Raw genomic sequence first — 19,716 nt, 5'->3', positions numbered from 1 at the left:
AATTACATCCAATTCTAAACAGAAACTCCAAATGCTAGAAGGGCCTGGGCATATATATCTTTCAACCTCTAAAAAACTAAAGGTGCTAACTTACCGTACCATACCAGCAAAACTTTCAATCACCATAGATGGAGAAAACAAGATATTTCAAGACAAATCCTAATTAAAACATTATGTATCTACAAATCCAGCCCTACAAAAAATACTAGGAACAAAACTCTAACCGAAGGAGAATCACTATATCCAAAACTACAGGAAACAAATCCAACAAAACCAAGGAGAGTGCAACACACACACACACACACACACACACACACACACACACACACACACAAACACACTCACACACACACAGCACCAACATCAAAATAACAATAATAACAATCACTGATTATAAATATCTCTCAACATCAATAGATTCAATTCCTCAATAAAAGGACACAGGCTAACAGAATGAATGGGAAAACATTATCCACCATTTTGCTGCATACAAGAAAAACACTTCAGCAATAAAGATAGACATTTTCTCAGAGTAAAGGGCTAGAAACAGTCCCAGGAAGCAAGTTGGAGTAGCCATCCTAATATTTAATATAAATAGACTTGCAACCAAAAGTTATTAAAAGAGACATAGAAAGATGTGTCATACTCATCAAATGAGAAATCTACCAAGATGCTATTTCAGTTCTGAACATCTATGCATCAAACATCACAGCATCCACATTTGTAAAAGAAACATTGCTAAAGCTTAAATTTAAAATTGAAATTCATACATTAATAGTGGGAGACTTCAACACCCCACTCTTACTAATTGATAGGTCATCTAGATAAAGATTAAACCAAGAGACATTATTAATCAAATGGACCTAACAGATATCTATAGAATATTACTTCCAAATAACAATGCATACACATTCTTCTCAACACCTCATGAGTCTTTCTCCAAAATTGAACATATAGTCAGCATCAATACATAAAAGCATCAATACAAAAAGCATCAATACAAAAAGCATCAATACATACAAGAAAATTGACATAACCCCTTGTATCTTATCAGACTGCCATAGATTAAAGCTGGAATTCAATAGCAACAGAAACCTCCAAATGCCTACACACTCATTGATATTGAACAACTCTCTTCTCAAAAATCTCTGGGCCAGAGAAAAAATTAAAAAAGAAATGAAAGACTTTTTAGAATTCAATGAAAATAAAGCCAAAACATACCCAAATTCATGGGACACAATAAAAGCAGTACTAAAAGGAAAGTTCATAGCCTAAGTGCTTTCATAAAGAAATTAAAAAGTTCTCATATCATCAGTTTTTAAGTATACCTGGAAGCTTTAGAAATAAAAGAAGCAAGCACTCAAAGAGAAGTAGAAGGCAGGAAATAAAATCAGGGCTGAAACCAGTCAATCAGAAGCAAAGAAAACAGTACAAAAAAATCAACAAAACCAAGAACTGGTTCTTTGAGAAAGTCAACAAGATATACAAATCTTTAATCAAACTAACCAAACGATAGAGAGACATTATCCAATACACAAAATCAGTAATGAATAGGTAGCCATAACACCAGACACTGAGAAAATTCAAATAATCATTAGGATTTACTCCGAAAGCCTGTACTCAACAAAATTGAAAAATCTTAAAGCAAAACATGGATGATTTTTCTAGACAGATACCAGTTAGCAAAGTTATATCAATATCAAGTAACCTATTTAAACAGAAGTATAACCCCGAAATAAATAGAAACCATCATTAAAAGTTTTCCAAACAAAAAAGGACAGGGCCAGAGAGTGCAGAATTCTACCAGACTTTCAGAGAAGGGCTAATAGCAATACTCTTCACACCTCAAAATAGAAACAGAAGGAACACTGCCAAACTCATTCTATGAGTTCACAGTTATGCTCATACCTAAACCAAACAAAGACTCAATGAAGAAAGAGAACTTCAGATTAATTTTCCTTATGAATATTGATGCAAAAATACTCAATAAAATACTTGCAAACCAAATCCAGGAAAACATGAAAGACATCATGATGAAGTAGGCTTCATTCTAGGGTTATACAGATGGTTCAATATTCAAAATTCCGTCAATGTAATCCACCATTTAAACAAACTGAAAGAAAAAGAATGCATGATTTTTTAATACTCAATTCTCAATAAAATACTTGCAAACTGAATCCAGGAACACATCAAACACACCATGATCAAGTAGGCTTCATTGTAGTGATTCTGGGATCGTTCAATATATAAAAACTCATCAGTGTAATCCAACATACATACAAACTGAAAAAAAAAAAAAAAACATGATCATCTCATTAGCAGCCAAAAAAAACAAAACAAAACAAAACAAAAAACCTTTGACAAAATCCAACACTCCTTCATGTTAGAAGTATTAGAGATCATGGATCTAGGGCACATATCTAAACACAATCAAACCAATGTATACAACAAGCCAATAGTCAACATCAAACTAAATGGAGAGAAACTTAAAGCAATTCCACAAAAATCCCTAAAATCTCTATCTAATCAGCAAAATACATGGAGTTTTAGCTAGAGCAACAAGACAACTAAAGGACAACAAGGGGATTTAAATTGGAAAAGAATAATTTAAACTATCTTTTTTCAGATTATATAAATAATACAAAATATAAATATCTTGGTGTAATTATAGCCAAACAAGTGAAAGATCTATATGACAAGAACTTCAAGACCCTAAGAAAAAAATTGAAGAAGATATCAGAAGATGGAAAGATCTCTCATGCTCATGGATAGGTAGGATTATCATAGTGAAAATGTCATTTACCAAAAAGCTATCTACAGATTCAATGTATCCCCATCAAATTATACACATTTTTTAAAGACCTTAAAAGAGCAGTTCTCAATTTTATATGGAAAAACAAAAAACCCAGGATTACCAAAAGTTTCCTGAACAATAAACAAACTTCAGAAGGATTCGCCATCCCTGACATCATGCTGGAGTACAACCCAGTAGCGATTAAAACTGCATGGTCTTGGTACAGAAACAGACAGGTTGATCAATGGAACTGAATCAAAGACCCCAAAATAAACCCACGGACGCATAGACACTTTTTTTTTTTGATAGAGAAGTCCAAACTATACAATGGAAAAATGAAAGCATCTTCAACAAAAAGTGCTGGTTTAACTGGATATCTACAAGTAGAAGAATGCAAATAGATCCATAATTATCACTCTGCATGAAACTCAAGTCCAGGTAGATCAAGGACCTAAATATAAAACCTGATACAGTAAATCTTATTGATGATAAAATGGAAAATATCCCTGAACTCATTGGTATAGGAGGCAATTTCCTGAACAGAACATCAGTGAATGACTCAGGCACTGAAGCCAACAATTGATAAATGAGACATCATAAAATTGCAAAACTTCTGTAAGGTAAAGACCCTGTCAATAGGACAAACCAGCAGTCTACATATTGGAAAAGGATCTTCATCAACTCTACACCTGACAGAAAACCAATATCTAAAAATTACAAAGAACTCAAGAAGTTAGATATTAATAACCCAAATTACACTCTTAAAAATAGGGTACAGACCTAAACAAAATTCTCAACAGAGGAATCATGAATAGCCAAGAAGCACTTAGAGAAATGTTGTCCTAAGATCAACAATTAATTGACAAATGGGACCTCATGAAATTGAAAAGCTTCTGCAAGGGAAAGGACACTGTAAACAGGACAAAACAGCAACACAGAGACTGGGAAATGATCTTAAACAGCTCTATATCTGGTAGAGGGCTAATATCCAAAATATACAAAGAATTAAAGAAATAAGACTCCAGAAAACCAAATAACCCCATTTAAAATGATGTACAGAGCTAAACAAAGAATTTTCAACTGAGGAATCCCAAATGGCTGAGAAACACTTAAAGAAGTGTTCAACATCCTTAGTCATCAGGGAAATGCAAATCAAAATAACCCTGAGATTTCACCTCACACTAGTCAGAATGGTGACAGCAGATGCTGGAGAAGATGTAGAGAAAGGGAAACATTTCTTCATTGTTGGTGGGATTGCTAGCTTGTACAACTACCCTGGAAATCAGTCTAGCAGTTTGTCAGAAATTTGAACATAGTACTACTTGAGGATCTAGCTATACCACTCCTGGGCATATAATCAAAAGAAGCTTCAACATCTAACAAGGACACATGTTCCACCATGTTTATAGCAGCCTTATTTATTACAGCCAGAAGGTGGAAAGAACCCAGATGTCCTTCAATAGAGGTATGGAGTACTACTCAGCTATTAAAAACAGCAACTTCATGAAATTCCTAGGCAAGTGGATGTATTCTGAGTGAGGTAACCAAGTCACAAAAGAACACTCATGGCATGTACTCACTGATAAGTGGATACTAGTCTAAAAAGTTTGGAATACCCAAGAAACAATTCACAGAACTTATGAAGTTTAAAGAGAAGAAAGGCCAGAATGTGGATGCCTCAGTCCTTCTTAGAAGGAAGAATGAAATGCTCATGGGAGAAAATAAAGGGACAAATAGAGGAGCAGGGATTGGAGAAAAGATCATCCAAAGACTTCCTCACCTGGAGATTCATCCCATATGTAGCCACTAAACCCATGCACTATTGTTAATCACAGTAGTGCTTACTGGCAGAATGCTGATTTGGATGCCTTCTCAATGGCTCTGATAGAGCCAAACTGATACAGATGAGGATGCTTGTAGCTAACCATCGGAGTGAACAAAGGGACCACAATGAAGGAGCTAGAAAAAGGATTGAAGGAGCTGATAGGGTCTACAACCCCAAGGGAAGAACAAAATTATCAACCAACCAAACCCACCACAGCTCCCAGGGACTAAAACACCAACCAATGAGTTCACATGGAGAAAAGCATGGCTCCAGGTGCATATGCAGCAGAGGATAGCATTCTCTGGCATCAATGAAAGGAGAGGCCTGTGGTCCAGTGAAGGCTAGTTTTCCAAGTTTAGGGGAATGCCAAGGCACTGAGGTTGGGAGAGTGTGGTTGAGAGAGGGAGCACCTTCATGGAAGCAATGGCAGAGGGAGGGGGAATGGGATTGGGGGAAAGGGAGATGACATCTAAAATTTAAATGTGGAGAATATCCAATAAAAAGAGAAAATGTCATTCTGAGCAAGTTATCTCAATCACAAAAGAATACACATGGTGTATACTCACGGATAAGTGGATATTAGCCAAAAAGCTGAAATACTAACAATATAACTTACAGACCATATGAAACCCTAGAAGAAGGAAGACCAAAGTGTTGATGCTTAAGTCCTACTCAGAAGGAGGAAGGAAATAATCTCCGGAGGTAGAGGGAGAGACTGATCTTGGAGGGGGTGGGGGGAAGGGGAGAGGATCAGATGTGGAAAGAGACATGGGAGAAGTACAGAGGGTCAGAAATATGAATTATGGTGTATAGCAGTGGGGGATGAGGACCTGGAGTACCCACTAGAAAGTCCCAGATGCCAGGGATTTAAGAGATTCCCTGGACCCAATGAGAATGACATTAGCCAAAATACCCAACTTAGGGGCTATAGAACCTGTAGACATCATATTTAGTGGTTAGGTATGGGCCCCTGTTGAGGGATGAGGCTACCCACCCATCTTAAAAATATTAATCAATAATTGCTCCTTTCAAAAGGAAATGCAGGAACGAAGAGAGGAACAGAGACTGAAGGAAAGGCCAGAAACTGACCTACCTGAGGAATCCATCCCATTTGCAGACACCAAACCCAGACACTGTTGCTAATTCCAAGAAGCGCTTGCTTACAGGATCTTGATGTACATGTCTCCTGAGAGGCTTTGTCATAGCCTTACTCGTACAGATGAGGATGCTTTCAGCTAACCATTAGACTGATCATGGAGAAGCCAATGAAAGAGTCAGGGAAAAGACTGAAAGAAGCTGAAGAGGTTTGAAACCCCATAGGAAGAACAACAATATCTATCAACCAGACCCCCCTCCCCAAAAGCTCCAGGAACAAAACCACCAACCAAAGAGTACACATAGTGGAAACCATGGTTCCAGCTGCATATGTAGCAGAAGACTGCTTTATCTGGCATCCATGGGAGGAGCGGCCTTTGGTTCTGTGGAGGCTCAATGACCCAGAGCAGGGCAATGCTAGGGTGCTAAGGTGGGATTGGGTAGGTGGGTGGAGGAGGGCCCTTACAGAGAAAGGGGGTAAGGAGGAGGGGATAGTGACTTTGTGGAGAAAAAACTGTGAAGTGGATAACATTTGAAATGTAAATGAATAAAATAACCAATAAAAAATGAGAATGTTCAAAGTCCATAGTTACCAGAGAAATATAAATAAAAAGAATTTGAGGTTCCATCTTACACCTATCAGAATAGTTAAGATAAAAAACTCAAGAGATAGCACATGCTGTTGAGAGTGGAGCAAGAAAAATGTTACTCCATTGCTGGTAGAAGTACAAACTTGTACAACCACTTTGAAATTCAATTTGGCAGTTTCTCAGAAAACTGGGAAAGTTTTACCTGAAGACCTATCTATTCCATTCCTGGGCATATACCCAAAAGACGCTTCACCATCTCACAAAGACACTTGCTCAACTATGCTTATAACAGCTTTATTCATAATACCCAGAAAGTGGAAACAACTTAGATGTCCCTCAACTGACAAAGGAATGGATAAAGAAAATGTGGTACATCTATATAATGTAATACTATTCAGCTATTAAAGACATCATCAGTTTTGCAGGCAAATAGATGAATCTTGAGAATATCATCCTGAGTGAGGCAACCCCAGACCCAAAGGACATGCATGGTATGTATTCACTTGTAAGTGGATATTAGCCATAAAATACAGGATAACCATGCTATACTCCACAGATCCAAAGAAGCTAAACAAGAGGGTAGAGCAAGCAAGAAAGATTGAATATTATTTACAAAAAGAAACTTAAGACAGTACGTATCTTTTTGTCTGTCACTGTAAGAAAATACCTTGAAGGATATATTCCAGTTCACAGTTCAAGAGTACGTTCTTATTTATGGCAGAGAACTAAAGTCAACAGGAGCTTGAAGTAGCTGATTATGTGATACTTTTAAAAAGGAAGAAGGGAATAATACGTATGCTTATGTTAAGCTTACTTTCTTCTTCTAATATTCTCTAGTATCCGGACCTACAATGGGTGGGTCTTCCCACTGAGATCAATATTGTCTCCTAAGATAACCTAATGAAGATAATCACCATAGATAAGCTTAGAGAGGCTAAACCTATCCAAGATAATACCTCATAGGTCTGCCTTGAGATTCTTTTCATAGTTAATTTAAGACCTGTCAAAAATGATAATTAACAGTAACCAAAGGGAAGGAAGCAACTTTATTTTTATCACTGAAGAAAGTGCCTTTCAACCTTCAAGACATTACAGAAGTGAATTGTGGAAATAACTTAGTCAAAACTTTTATAATGTTTCTTGATACCAATCATTATTCTAGGTTCTTTAATGATATTTAGTAAGTCCCATTTTACTGATGGGGTAGAGAGGTTAAGAAAGTACATCCACATAACAGCATGATAGTAAGGAATAGAGACAAGGTTCAAACCCTACCAGCCTTATAAGTCTATACTTAACTATGCCTTCTTGTTTCTTGATTTAATGTGTCAAAACTGGTAATTAAAAAAGACAGACTATAGCATAGAAAATGTGTCATATACTTAAAAATAATTATTTCAAATACTTTTTATTTCTGATATTTATATTCAGCCATGAAACAAAACTTCACTCAAAGTAATCTATAGTCAAAGTGTTTACAATTCATCAGTCTAATTAATGATTTTTATCAAAAGAGTCCTCTTGAAGCTTATGACTATTGCTTCTGAACTATTTTTCCTACATACATATTTTTTCCTGTTTATTTTGCAAGAACCATTTTCTCTCCACAGTATTTCCCTGCAGAGTAAGAACTGCTTTCTACTTTCTAATACCGGATTAATTTCATGATAAAGCAACTATTGGATTAAGCTTGTACCTAGAAAACACATTTATTTTCAATTACATGGGATCAAAACTATAAATACAACCCCCACATGATTCCTTAGGCGTATTCCTTCCCATAAGAAATGTACGTAGTTTGTGCTTGTTTGACTTCAAAGTGGACTTAACCAGAGGGGAGATGAAAAGGGGTTTTCCCTTAACTCTTCCTGTTTCTGTATAGAAGGTTCTCATTCAGAATAGCTTGCCTTTATATTTAACCTTTCCAATGGTGCAAAAGTGGTCTGAATTCAGTAGAAACTACTTAGTATTTGAGCTCAGATTTTATTTTCCAGGTGAAATTCTCTCTGTTGATGCCAGGTAGTGTTGTGATCTACAGTTTCAGTCTACTCTACCATCACATAGAGAGTCCAGTACATTAGAGCAAAGAGTGTTACTAAAATATGATCTTTCATAGGTAGATTTTCACCCCCTTTTCCAGAAGTGGAGAGTGGGCACAACTCAGGTCCTGATGTGTATACTTTACAACTAAATTATGCCTGAAGTTCCTAAAAGAGCTAGGGTTTATTATACTTTTAAGTTATATTACTCTAAGGTAAATCAGGGATCAACTGTGTTCCCATTTCACAGAATATAAAGTAGAGTTAAATCTTAAAACTTCAAAGATATCTGGTATATTTTAGGGGGCATGAACTTGGAAGCTTACTACTGCAGAACATTCCTAAAAATTATACACAAATAAAGAAGTTTTATATGGTGTTGTCCTATAATGGAAGACAATATCCTAACTAAACACCACTTGCTAGCAATAGAACCCCAGTACCAGGAACTGATCCTCTCATTTTGAGTTGTTGCCAAAGAGTTTCTTTAAATTCTCCAAATACTTTTGTCAGTGTTCTTGGTTGCTCTTCAGAACCTGACAAACAGTTTTGTCTTTCCAGAATGTGGTTTTAAGACCCTCTCATTAAAGATATCACACATTTGACTCATACATAGGCCACAGGAAGTTAGTCTAGGACTCATGTGGAAACATCATTCCAACTAGCTAGCTTTCGTAATAATATGAGAAAAGTGCTCCTCAGTCTTAATCAGCTATGAGACCTATTAGATATAATAAGGACTGAGAGACCAGATCTTGGGTTCAGACTCCATCTTAGAAAATTTGACCTAAGGTTGAACTCTGTAGCACCAGTTTCTAGGTTAACCCCTACAAACTCGTGTCTAGTACCTGTTTGTAGGTTCCTCCTCCAAAAACTTGTGACTCTACGTTACAAGCCTACCCCTGGCATTTCACTCCCAAACAATCACTAATCAGGAGGAAAAGAGAAGTTTATAGTTTAGTTTGCAGCAACAACCGATTATTTTAAAAGGCAACAAAATTCCATAAAACCCTCTCCACATCAGATGTGTGCTGGGCTAGAACACCCCCACCCCTTACTTGCGTGCCATTTCCTATAAAACCTTGCCCCACTGAGAGCTCGGGGCTTCACACTCTTGACCTACTGCACCAGACATGTCAGTGTGTCCCAAGTTCAAGCTTTCATAAAATAGAGCCAAGTATGATTACATCAGAATCAGCTCATTGGTAGTCTTCTGAGGTTCACGAAAGAGGCACAAAAAATTGGCCTTATAAGATCTACCTACTGCTATTATAGTGTCAAGGACCTTATGGGAGTAACCAATCATTTTCTGATTAGATCTGTACAGGCTAGTTTTATGTCAAATTGACACAAACTACAGATATTGAAAGGATGGGACCTCAATTGAGAAAATGGCTCCATAAGTTCTTAATGTAGAATATTTTCTTAATTAGTGATTGATGGAGAAGGGTTCAGGCAATCATGACTGGTGCTGTACCTTGGGTTAGAAAAGAAAGCAGGCTGAGGAAACATTATGTGGAGCTCCGAGAATCCTATAGAGGAGGAAAGGAAGGATCATAGAAGCTATAGGAGTTAAGGACATCACAAGAAAACCCACAGAATCAATGAACCTGAACCCATAAAACTCACAGAAACTAAACAGACACACAGGGAGCCTGCATGGGTCTAACATATGCTCTCTGCATATATGTCACAGTTGTATAGCTTGGTCTTTTTGTAGGACTCCTAAACAGTGGGAGTGGGAGTTTTCTCTGACACTTTTGTATGCTTTGGGGTTTATTTTCCACACACGTTGTACTGTCCAGCTTTAATACAGGGAAGGTACTTAGCCTTACTGCAACTTGATATGGCATGGCTGGTTGATACCCATAGGATGCCTGCCCTTTTCTGAGGAGAAACAGAGGAGGATTGGATGGGACAGGGACAGAGCAGGAGGTGATGGGGAGGGACTAGAGGAAGAAGGGAGAGTATAAACTGTAGTTGAGATATAAAAATAATAAAAATAAATTTAGAAAGAAAGAAAGAAAGAAAGAAAGAAAGAAGAAAATATGGATAATGACTTCTAAATCAGCTCCTGTCTCTAGGTTCCAGCCATGCCTGACTCCTGATCTGATTTTTTTTTTTGAATGATGAACTACTGCGTAGCACTCTAATTGGCATATTCAAGCACTAAACTATTATACTTGAGGATTAAAAGTCTGATCACAAGGACAAGTTGCACAGGCAGAGCAAGTTTCATGTGGTAGATAATCAGCACATGGCAAAAACATGTTTTTCTATGGAGGTATAAGAACAATTAATAATTGGCAGTTGTAATGAGTGATCCAAAATAAACTCACTGATATGTGATATACCTGGGAGGGGTATCAAATCACATTCCAAAACCAATTTTATGTTTTTGAAGAAACTGAAGTAACAAGACTCTTGGTTTGTATTCTTGGAGTTTTCTCATAAACACTCAGTATTCCCCTCATCTGACTTTATTCTTCATCCTGTCCTCTAGGAGACTATGATGTAGAAGTGTACACCAAACGAAACATTGTCTACCCAACATGTTTTTGGTCATGGTGTTTCATCACAGCAATAGAAACCCTAACTAAAACAAAATCTCAGGCATATTCTATGAGATGGAGCCCATAATTGGCACTGTTAACAGGACCAACAATTTATAGCCACAAAGGTCTTAGGCTTTGGGGAAAATCCTAATACTATAATTCTATTAAGTGCACATACTATTCAAACCACCCCTAGTGACTTAGTACAACCCCTGTAAATCAGTATATTTCTCAACCATCTTGAGATAGGTGTTCTCTTTCAGTAGATGGCAATTACCATAGAGATCTTAAAATAGTCAGCATATAGAGAGTAAGAAACGGTGGGGTACTCAACCTGACATGGAGTGATGTATAAACAGACATACAGACAAACATACATGTGTGTGCATAAATACACACACACAGAAAGAGAGAGAGAGAGAGAGAGAGAGAGAGAGAGAGACAGAGAGACAGAGACAGAGACAGAGACAGAGACAGACAGACAGACAAACAGACAGACAGAGAGAGGGAGGGAGGGAAGGAGGGAGGGAGGGAGGGAGAGAGAGGAACTTCAAGGCTCAGAGACCTTAGAAGATGTGGGCAGGAAGATTGGTAGATTGGAACATAAAGGAAACTGTTTTCCAGATATGCAGGGTGGTTGTCATGGTGATTGTGACAGCACGCACAAGACCTACTCCAGAAAACATACCAACATGGACGATTGAGGTGGGCATGATATCCCACCACCTAGTAGATGAGGAGTTACTGTCCGGAAAAGGGAGAGTCAATTTTCTCACATAAGTTCCCGTCTTCTGGTTCCTGCCTTGAGTTCCTGCCTTGAAGGCTATTAGTGATACTTTGTGGGCTACAGTTGAACAATGAAATAAATTCTTTTCTCCCCAAGTCAGTTGTGGTAAGTTCCTTCTTTCTGCAGAAAGCATTTTGTATGGATATTGGTAATACAGGAAGAGGGAGAGACAATAACAAGAATACCCTCAGAAACCAACTCCAAATCAAGCAAAATCACCATGGAGCAGGAGAAAAACCAGATAACAGTGAGAAAGGCCTGCTGCTACCTTTGTGGAGTCCACAGTTCATAAAAGATGCTCACACCTAGAGACCTGGCTTGCAAGATTTAGAGTTAATTGGAAGGAGGAATGCCAGATACATGTCTCAGCATAATGGGGCTGACAAGAGCAGGGCAGGAGCTATGATCTAATCAGGATGATATAACGTTCCTTAGAAGGCTTCCCTGGCCTGCTGCTAAGAAGGAGTTAGGAAAATGCATAAATATCAGTTGAATTTTGCTTAGCTAAGGTGTTTGAGAGAGGATTTTATAATGGCTAGGGACATCCCCATATAGTCTTTCTGGCTGGTATTTTAGGGTACTGAGTAGTAGGGATAGCATGTATTTGAATCCAATCATAAGTCTTGAACACACGAGTGATGGATAGCATATCCAATCACAGAGTTTTAGCTGTCAGCTGTTTATATTACAGTTGGTGCTTATAGATAAAGAAAATAAACTTTGATACATTCCAAAATATTGTCCTGACTTCTTAAAACATATCAAAGACTTCTTGTTGAAAGAGAACGAAAGTGAAGACATTTAAGAGATACTGTCATTAAATGCTGGGCAGTAGATGTTCTTTGAGTGTGGATCTTACACTCAGAAGATTACAAATGCTGTGACGTTATAATGGAGGGGACTGGGGACAAGGAAGCCTGGCCCATAGATCAGCTACAGGTAGAACAACAGGCTTTGAAATTCTTCACTATCTGTGTCGACCTTAGAGAATATTCTTTCACTTAGGAATGCTGGCTGCATGTAATCATTGAAGGGTAAGAAAGAGGATGTTGGCTACAACATACACTCAGGTGATTCAGAAAGGAAGACATTATACATATGTACACCCATATGGGAGGAGGATATTGAAGGGGGAGGCATGTGTAGTAAATGTAAGTATTTGTGTTGCAACCTTGTGTCAATTTATATATGACATATTCCTTTTCCAATGAGAGTGAAACAGGTGTCTTTGGCACAGTGCCCCATGTTTGGGAGACAGGAATGGATGAGGATGGAGCACAGACACATCATTTACTGTTTCCCATCTGGAAGGTTCTCAGGTAGTGATTGCTACTTCAGCGGAGACTAACAAAACCCTTTATCTCAATCCCAGTCATCCCTCCCTTGTTCCCTTTCCTCCTTCTCCTCCTCCTCCTCTCTTTCCTATGACCAGTGACGGTTTCTTTTCCTTCACTCTAAGTCTCAACCTTCCAATGACAGACAGAAAGTCTGTCACAATGAACAATGTAGCACCTCAGGTCTTTTACTTGAGAGTGTTATCTGGGATCTGAAACCTCAGCAGAGTGTAAAACAGCTGATGCTTTCTTCCGATACCAAGAAAGTACAAAGTGGGGTCTTCCCCATAACATTTCATTTTAATGTCTGTGCCTCCGTACTCCCCACATCTTTCTATATGCTAAACAGAAGAGGGAAGAATCTAGATTGTGTAACCTTGGGCTATTTCACCTGTGTCCCAGTTCCAGAGTAATGACTTGGGGATTTATTATTTGATAATAAATTCCTAGGCCTTAAGCTTTGGCTTGTTCCCATTTCACATAACTCAATTATCCCATTTAAACTAGTGTACATTCGGCCACATGGCTGGCCCCAATTTTATATGTCCATCTCTTCAAAGTCTGGGTGGCAAATCTCATGTCTCTGACTATCTCTCAGAATTCCTACTTCTCTATAAGAACTCCTACCTTCTACTTTCTGCCTTTTGCTAATAAGCCATCAGCTTTTGACAGATGATGCTTCTACATTGTACACAAGTGATTATTCCTACAAGATTAGGTCTCCCTTACTTTTTCCTCTTCCATGACAAAAAGCCCTTCTCTCTCAGATAACTCTCATCCTTGGCTGGCCAGAGGCACCAGATCTGCTCATGAAAGGTTTATTTAGCTGTACATATGATCTAGCATCACTGAGGCCCCACCCAAGCTCAGACCTTTCGGGTTTGTTCCGGTCACTACACTGCTACAGGCTCTCATTAATCCCCACTGGGTCTTTTCCACCTGTATTTTCTTCCTCTTCACTACTCTTCTCTACCTTGCCTAATTCCCCCATCTCTCAGGTTCTCTTACCAATGATGAAGAGTTGTTGATCCACACAGTAATTAGCACAGTTGTCAATCAACATATGCTCTTTCAGAATCCTTCTCTTTTCCTCTTTTACACATAGTCGACAAATATGGATTTAAATTTTCTGCATTGTCTTACTGGACCTTAGTTTCCTAAGGCAGAAACTCAGTGTCTGTGATGCTGATGAAGAGGTGATTGGCAGTACCCTTGACCTACTTTTGTACTTGTGCACTAGGCACCATCTATCTGTCCTGGCACTATCCTAGGTGTCTGACTCATTGAAGGTATGATGGTGTCATGACTACATATCCACACAGGAACTGAAGAGGTAGGAAAGAAGTGACGTGCATGGGGCTTGTCTCTGAAGCTCAAGCACCGCACCTGTTTACTCAGCTGTGCTAAGGGTTTACTTAACACACGTCTTTAAAAGCAGAAACAAGCACCGAGGAAATAGAAAAGGTCCTTCTACATAGGATCCCCTAAATAGGGAAAATCATGTTGGAAGTGGAATGATGTTTTCTCTAGAACCTATGCTTATCAAGCTATATTATGGTAAAGTCAACCACAGCAAGAGTGTTCATAAACATCTTCAAAATCGTTTTCCACTTATATAAATTAAAAATAATGGCCAGAAGTGGTATCGTATTCCTGTAAGCACAGCACATGAGAAGCCTGGCAGGAGAAGTGCCAGAGGCTCCCTAGTATGGATTCAGTTGCCTGGGCTACATTATGGCAGCTTGCCTCAAAGAACAGACAAACAATCATAAACAAAAATACAGAACTAAGGAATACCAAGATAAGATTGATTTAATATAACCAAATATGCTGTTCTTTAAGAGGATGTAATTAACTTAAAATTATTTAGCTCTGTTTTTTTTTTTCACTGTAACAAGTTGAAAAGGATGCTAAAATTTGGTGATGAAATCTATAGAAAAAGAATAAAAGACCGATATCAGCCATCATCCCGCCACTGTATGTGCAAGTTTACTGTCAGCTGGAAGGTGTGTCCACATTCCTTCCTATAGTAACCAACTTTGGGGGTTGAAATGATGAGAGAAGGACATGTAGGTCGCATAGCATGGAGAATGACCTTCATGTGCTCTTAGTATGTGGTTAAGATTCAAAGCGACAGCCTGGCCTTTTCTTTTTGGGCATGAAGCAGACATTTGAGATGAAATAGAAACCGCAGGGAAAGTGGATTACAGATCACACACTCAAGTTCAAAACTAGTAACACACTGCAGCTTGGCACTAGACATTTAATAATAGCCACCAAAATTATAAAATATTGTCAGGAAGGACAGATACCACAGAATTTGGAAAGAACTTGTCGTAGAAATATTAAATTTGTGTATTTTAGGGGTTGGAGAGATGTTTTGAAATTTAAGAGCACTTGTCTTCTTACAGAGAACTCAGAGGATGCTAGTTTTAGTTCTCAGCATCTATAGGGTTTCTACAACAGTTTATATACAATAGTCTATAACTCTAGTTTCAGGGCACCAGATACCTCATCTTGCTTCTATGGATTCTTCTTTGGGTATGTGTGTATATATTCATATATATGTATTATATACATATATACATATGAACTAACATAAAGGAAATAAACCCTTTAAACAATAGTATTTTCAGTACTTTATAAACTTGTGTAGAATTTTGTATACGTTTGCAGAAAACTATGAGCAGGTAGCAACACTTATACCATTATTAAGTTTAGTTTCTTAGTTTTGTTTTATAATATGTAATGATGATTTTGTTATTCTTTTTTTTTTAAAAAAATTAAGATGTGCTATGTAGCTAGGGCTAACCTAGATTCAATATATTACTAGATTATCCTGAAGCACTATCCTGCCTCAGTCTCCCAAGCATTGAGATTATAGATGTAGGCTACCAAGCACGGCTACAACTGCATATTACTAATTTAATTGCAAGTAAGGTCATATCTGATTTTCCCCCTTTTCCTTATACCATACACTGTGACTGCATCTTTCCCTCCCTCTAATCCTCTCAGTACCTCCCTCTGACTTCTCCACATTCACTCCTCCTCTGTTTCCTCTCAGAAAAGATAGGTCTCCCAGGGGTATCAACCGATCATGGCAAAACAAGATGTAATAAGACTAGGCACTAAAAGTAGTTATTATATTCTATTTTGTAAACTGAGCTCTTATAGTGTCAGCCACACCTGTCAATGTCACTTAGTGTAATAAACAGATCACAGGCAGAATCGAGGTATCTTCTTCCAATGTCTTCTTGGATGCCAAGTACCACATTCAGCACTGTCTCAAAGTGCCTGCTCTGTGTTAACTGTAATCACCTCATTATTGTAGTAATAGGTAGAGTTTTCAGGCTTTAGTCTTACTAACTAAGAGAATCAACTCTTCAGATTACAGTGTTTAATGACATAGATGTTTGTGTGTTCAAAGGTTGCTATAAAAGTTACAGATTCAAAAATAAAACTTAGCATATTGTGGTTTCAAACTAATCATTCACAGCCAGCTGTATCCTAAAAACAAATAGCAAACAGACAGACAAATAAAGTCCCTGTCTCTAGAAATAAGTTCTTTCTTTGCATCTGAATTACTGTTCTTTCTCTCTGGCACCAGGGATGAAAGCCAGGTGCTCAGTCTAAGCTTGCATTCTGTCTCTGACTCTCTCCTGCCCCACCCCCCCACCCCCGCCCCCAAACCATAGTTACTTCACTCCTAAGCACTCTGCACTGTCACCAAGAATATAGAGATGGAGGGAGATAAGTGTGGGAACACACTGAAGAGCACAAGTCAGTCTATAGCTATGAAGTGACATCTCCCAGGTTGCCCTTGGGAAGGGACAGGTTGGTGATGATCAAGCTTCAGGCTGCAGCTCAGGAAAGCACCACCTGAGTGAAGACTCAGAGCAACTGGGGATCAACTCATCATCTTTACATGGAGGTCAAGTGAGTCGATCAATGCTACCACAGATGAGTAGAAACTGGTGGGGCATCAAAGAGGGATGGTGAGACGTGGGGATCTGTCTGAAGGGGTGATGAAGTAGAAATTTCCGGTTTCATTGGAGACTCAGTTGTGTCATGCGATGTTTTTCTGGGATCTGTCTTATGAGAGGATGTTTTGCTGGAACAGACACATGGGAGGACTTGGGATGTTTGGAAAGAATACAAGTATAACCCAACAGATAGGGAAGGATGCTCTTGCATTGGTTCTCCTAGTAATGCTTTGCTGGTCTTCGCTGGTCTTCTCAGATGTGGACTTTCTAAAGAGAGACTCACAAAAGAATATCTCATGGTATTCCAGCTGCTTCTTGCCACTTCTTTGGACTCGTGCCGATTTGTTGGAGCCTCGTGATTTCTTCTGGATCGAGTGGCTGCTAATGACTCTTGCTGTGTGTTCTGGATTAGACTGCTGATAACCTGATAATGAAGATTGGAATTGCCTTGAAAAACTACTCCCTTTTTTCCATTTTTATTGGATATTCTCTGTATTGACATTTCAAATGTTATTCCCTTTGGTGCTTTATTTTCTGGGAGCTCTGGAGGGTTTGGGTGGTTGATAATGTTGTTCTTCCCATGGGGTTGCAAACTCTTTCAGCTCTTTAAGTCCTTTCTCTAGCTCCTTCATTGGGGTCCCCACTTATTTCTATGGTTAGCTACAAGCAGGCCTACATCTCCCTTGTCCTATTAACTGTTTTTCACCCCTACCTTTGGTTGTTGGGCTAGAAGGGAGGTTGAAGCACTTAAGAATCCTTCTTAAAGTAGACTTCAAAATCTGAGCCAACAGAGTGAAACTAGCAGAAGCAGGATCTCAGAGTGTAGGAAGTGCTTGAATCCCCTCACGCCCGTTACAAGCTTTATTCCTCTCCTGACCATGTAGCCTAGAAATGGCATTAAAGAGCGCTGGAATGGTTTTCCCTCAAGAAACTTAGAATAAGTGTCCTCTAAAGCTAAAAGCTCCAAATAATCAGAGCACTATACTTAGGAGGGAGCAGCCCACTACAAGGTTTGGAAACAAAAACCCAGTTAACAGGTGTGAACTTCAGAGCACCCAATTGCATAGAATGGGAGACTTTGAACCAGATTATAATCGCTTACTACATTTGCAAGCAGGTAAATGGGAAGGAACACAGATGTATGCTTTTGAGTTTGGCTTAATTTTGAGTATTGGATCTGCAGCCAACAGTATCATCTTTGATTTTTATTTTACTTCTGTGTCATTTCCTTTCCGTACCAATGAAGGAAGGAGCTAAACACACTTTGGGTTGAGCATTAAATGAAATAATATATGCACCCCAGGGCAGAGCAGGAGATATGGCTTTTGATTAAAAAGACATACTGAAACTCATCACTGAGATTCTTCCAAAACTGAATATTCATTTCACCTCTGACAAAGTCTTACACCTATGAAATAGATAGTAATTAGAGAGAAAAATATACCAGAAAAGTAAGTGGTGTGTGTATGTGTGTGTGTGTGTGTGTGTGTGTGTGTGTGTGTGTGTTTGGGGGGATGGCATAGTGCATTATGCATGGAGATGAGAGGAAGAAAAAGAGGCATAAGAGGAGAGAGGACAGAGGAGAACACAAAGACCAATCAGGAAGCTGAGAGCTTTGGGACATTGTCACTCTCTGTTGCCAAAGCCTAGTGGGAATATCTGGGTGCTTCAGTGACGTCTTGGCAGAAAAAAGAAAGAAAAATGCTCCGCGTGTGAGGCAGCCATGTGCACTGAGAGTGTGCCATCTGCTTTTTGGTTTTGCTTGAGCCTTTCTTGTTATATACTGAATTATGTAGCTTTTATTAAGAAAAAAAAAACTGCTTTATAGAAACATTCAATTTTTTTTCTTTAGCTAGATACTTGTCAATATTCCATGAAGAGAGAGAGAGAGAGAGGAAAGGAAAAGGAGAGCATTCTGTAAGGTTTTCTTTAGAGGGTTGCAAATCACTGGGTTATGAGTTAGACAGATATTTATAAGCTTGGCTCAGACCGAGCAGAGTAATCTATAAATGCTATTCAAGTGATTTACAGAAGGACTGTTCTAGAACATTCACAGTGTCTGGAAATGTATTTAATTTATTCTCAGGGCTGCACATTTGCATTATTCACAACAAGCCATTTACAGGGAAATGTGCCGCCCTTAAACTAAAGTGTCTCAAGTGGCTTTGGAACAGTTGTAACTGTCTAATAAATGCTTCCATCCCCACTTACTGTACAAGCCAATATAAATGTTCACCAGCAGTTCTACAATCACTTCATTCTATGGGCTAAGGAAAGAGACTGGGGGACATGGTTGAAAACTACATCCTAAATGATGAAGACTATGTGTGGTAGAGAACCCATCGTACAAGCATGAAGAGGAAGCTGTGCTTTATTACAGATCTTATTCTTCAATTTTTTCAGCGATGGCTGCATGACCAGATTCACACTTTTGAGGCTCTCCTAACAAGTAGGATATTCTGAAAAGGGTGGCTTAGTAGCACCATTGAACAAATGTGCATTCTACTGGCACTCAGGATAAAAGAAAAAATCACATTCTTGACTTTGGCGACTTGTTACAAAACTATTCAGCTGTGCTCATGAGGAAGTATAGGGTCCTACAAAAGAAAGCAAGCAGGCTTTAGAAAGGACTGAAGAAGGAGACTGGTTTCCACGCAGGCTTGAATTTTGAATAAGGTCTTCATCTGGTGGTACTCTTTGGGAAGGCTATGGAA

At 38.6% G+C, this 19,716-nt stretch overlaps 1 protein-coding gene across 1 annotated transcript in view; it reads right to left on the bottom strand.

Moving 5' to 3' along the window:
- THSD7B (thrombospondin type 1 domain containing 7B) overlaps nt 1-19,716 on the bottom strand; it is a gene marked incomplete at both ends in the record, with an annotated part of 731,038 nt that overhangs the window by 58,216 nt on the left and 653,106 nt on the right. The window lies entirely within an intron of this gene.

The sequence above is a fragment of the Micromys minutus genome (genome assembly GCF_963924665.1).
Source record: "Micromys minutus genome assembly, chromosome: 6".
Classification (NCBI taxonomy): domain Eukaryota; kingdom Metazoa; phylum Chordata; class Mammalia; order Rodentia; family Muridae; genus Micromys; species Micromys minutus.
Note: the sequence above shows the minus strand (reverse complement) of the source record. Positions and strands in the feature narration are given on the sequence as shown.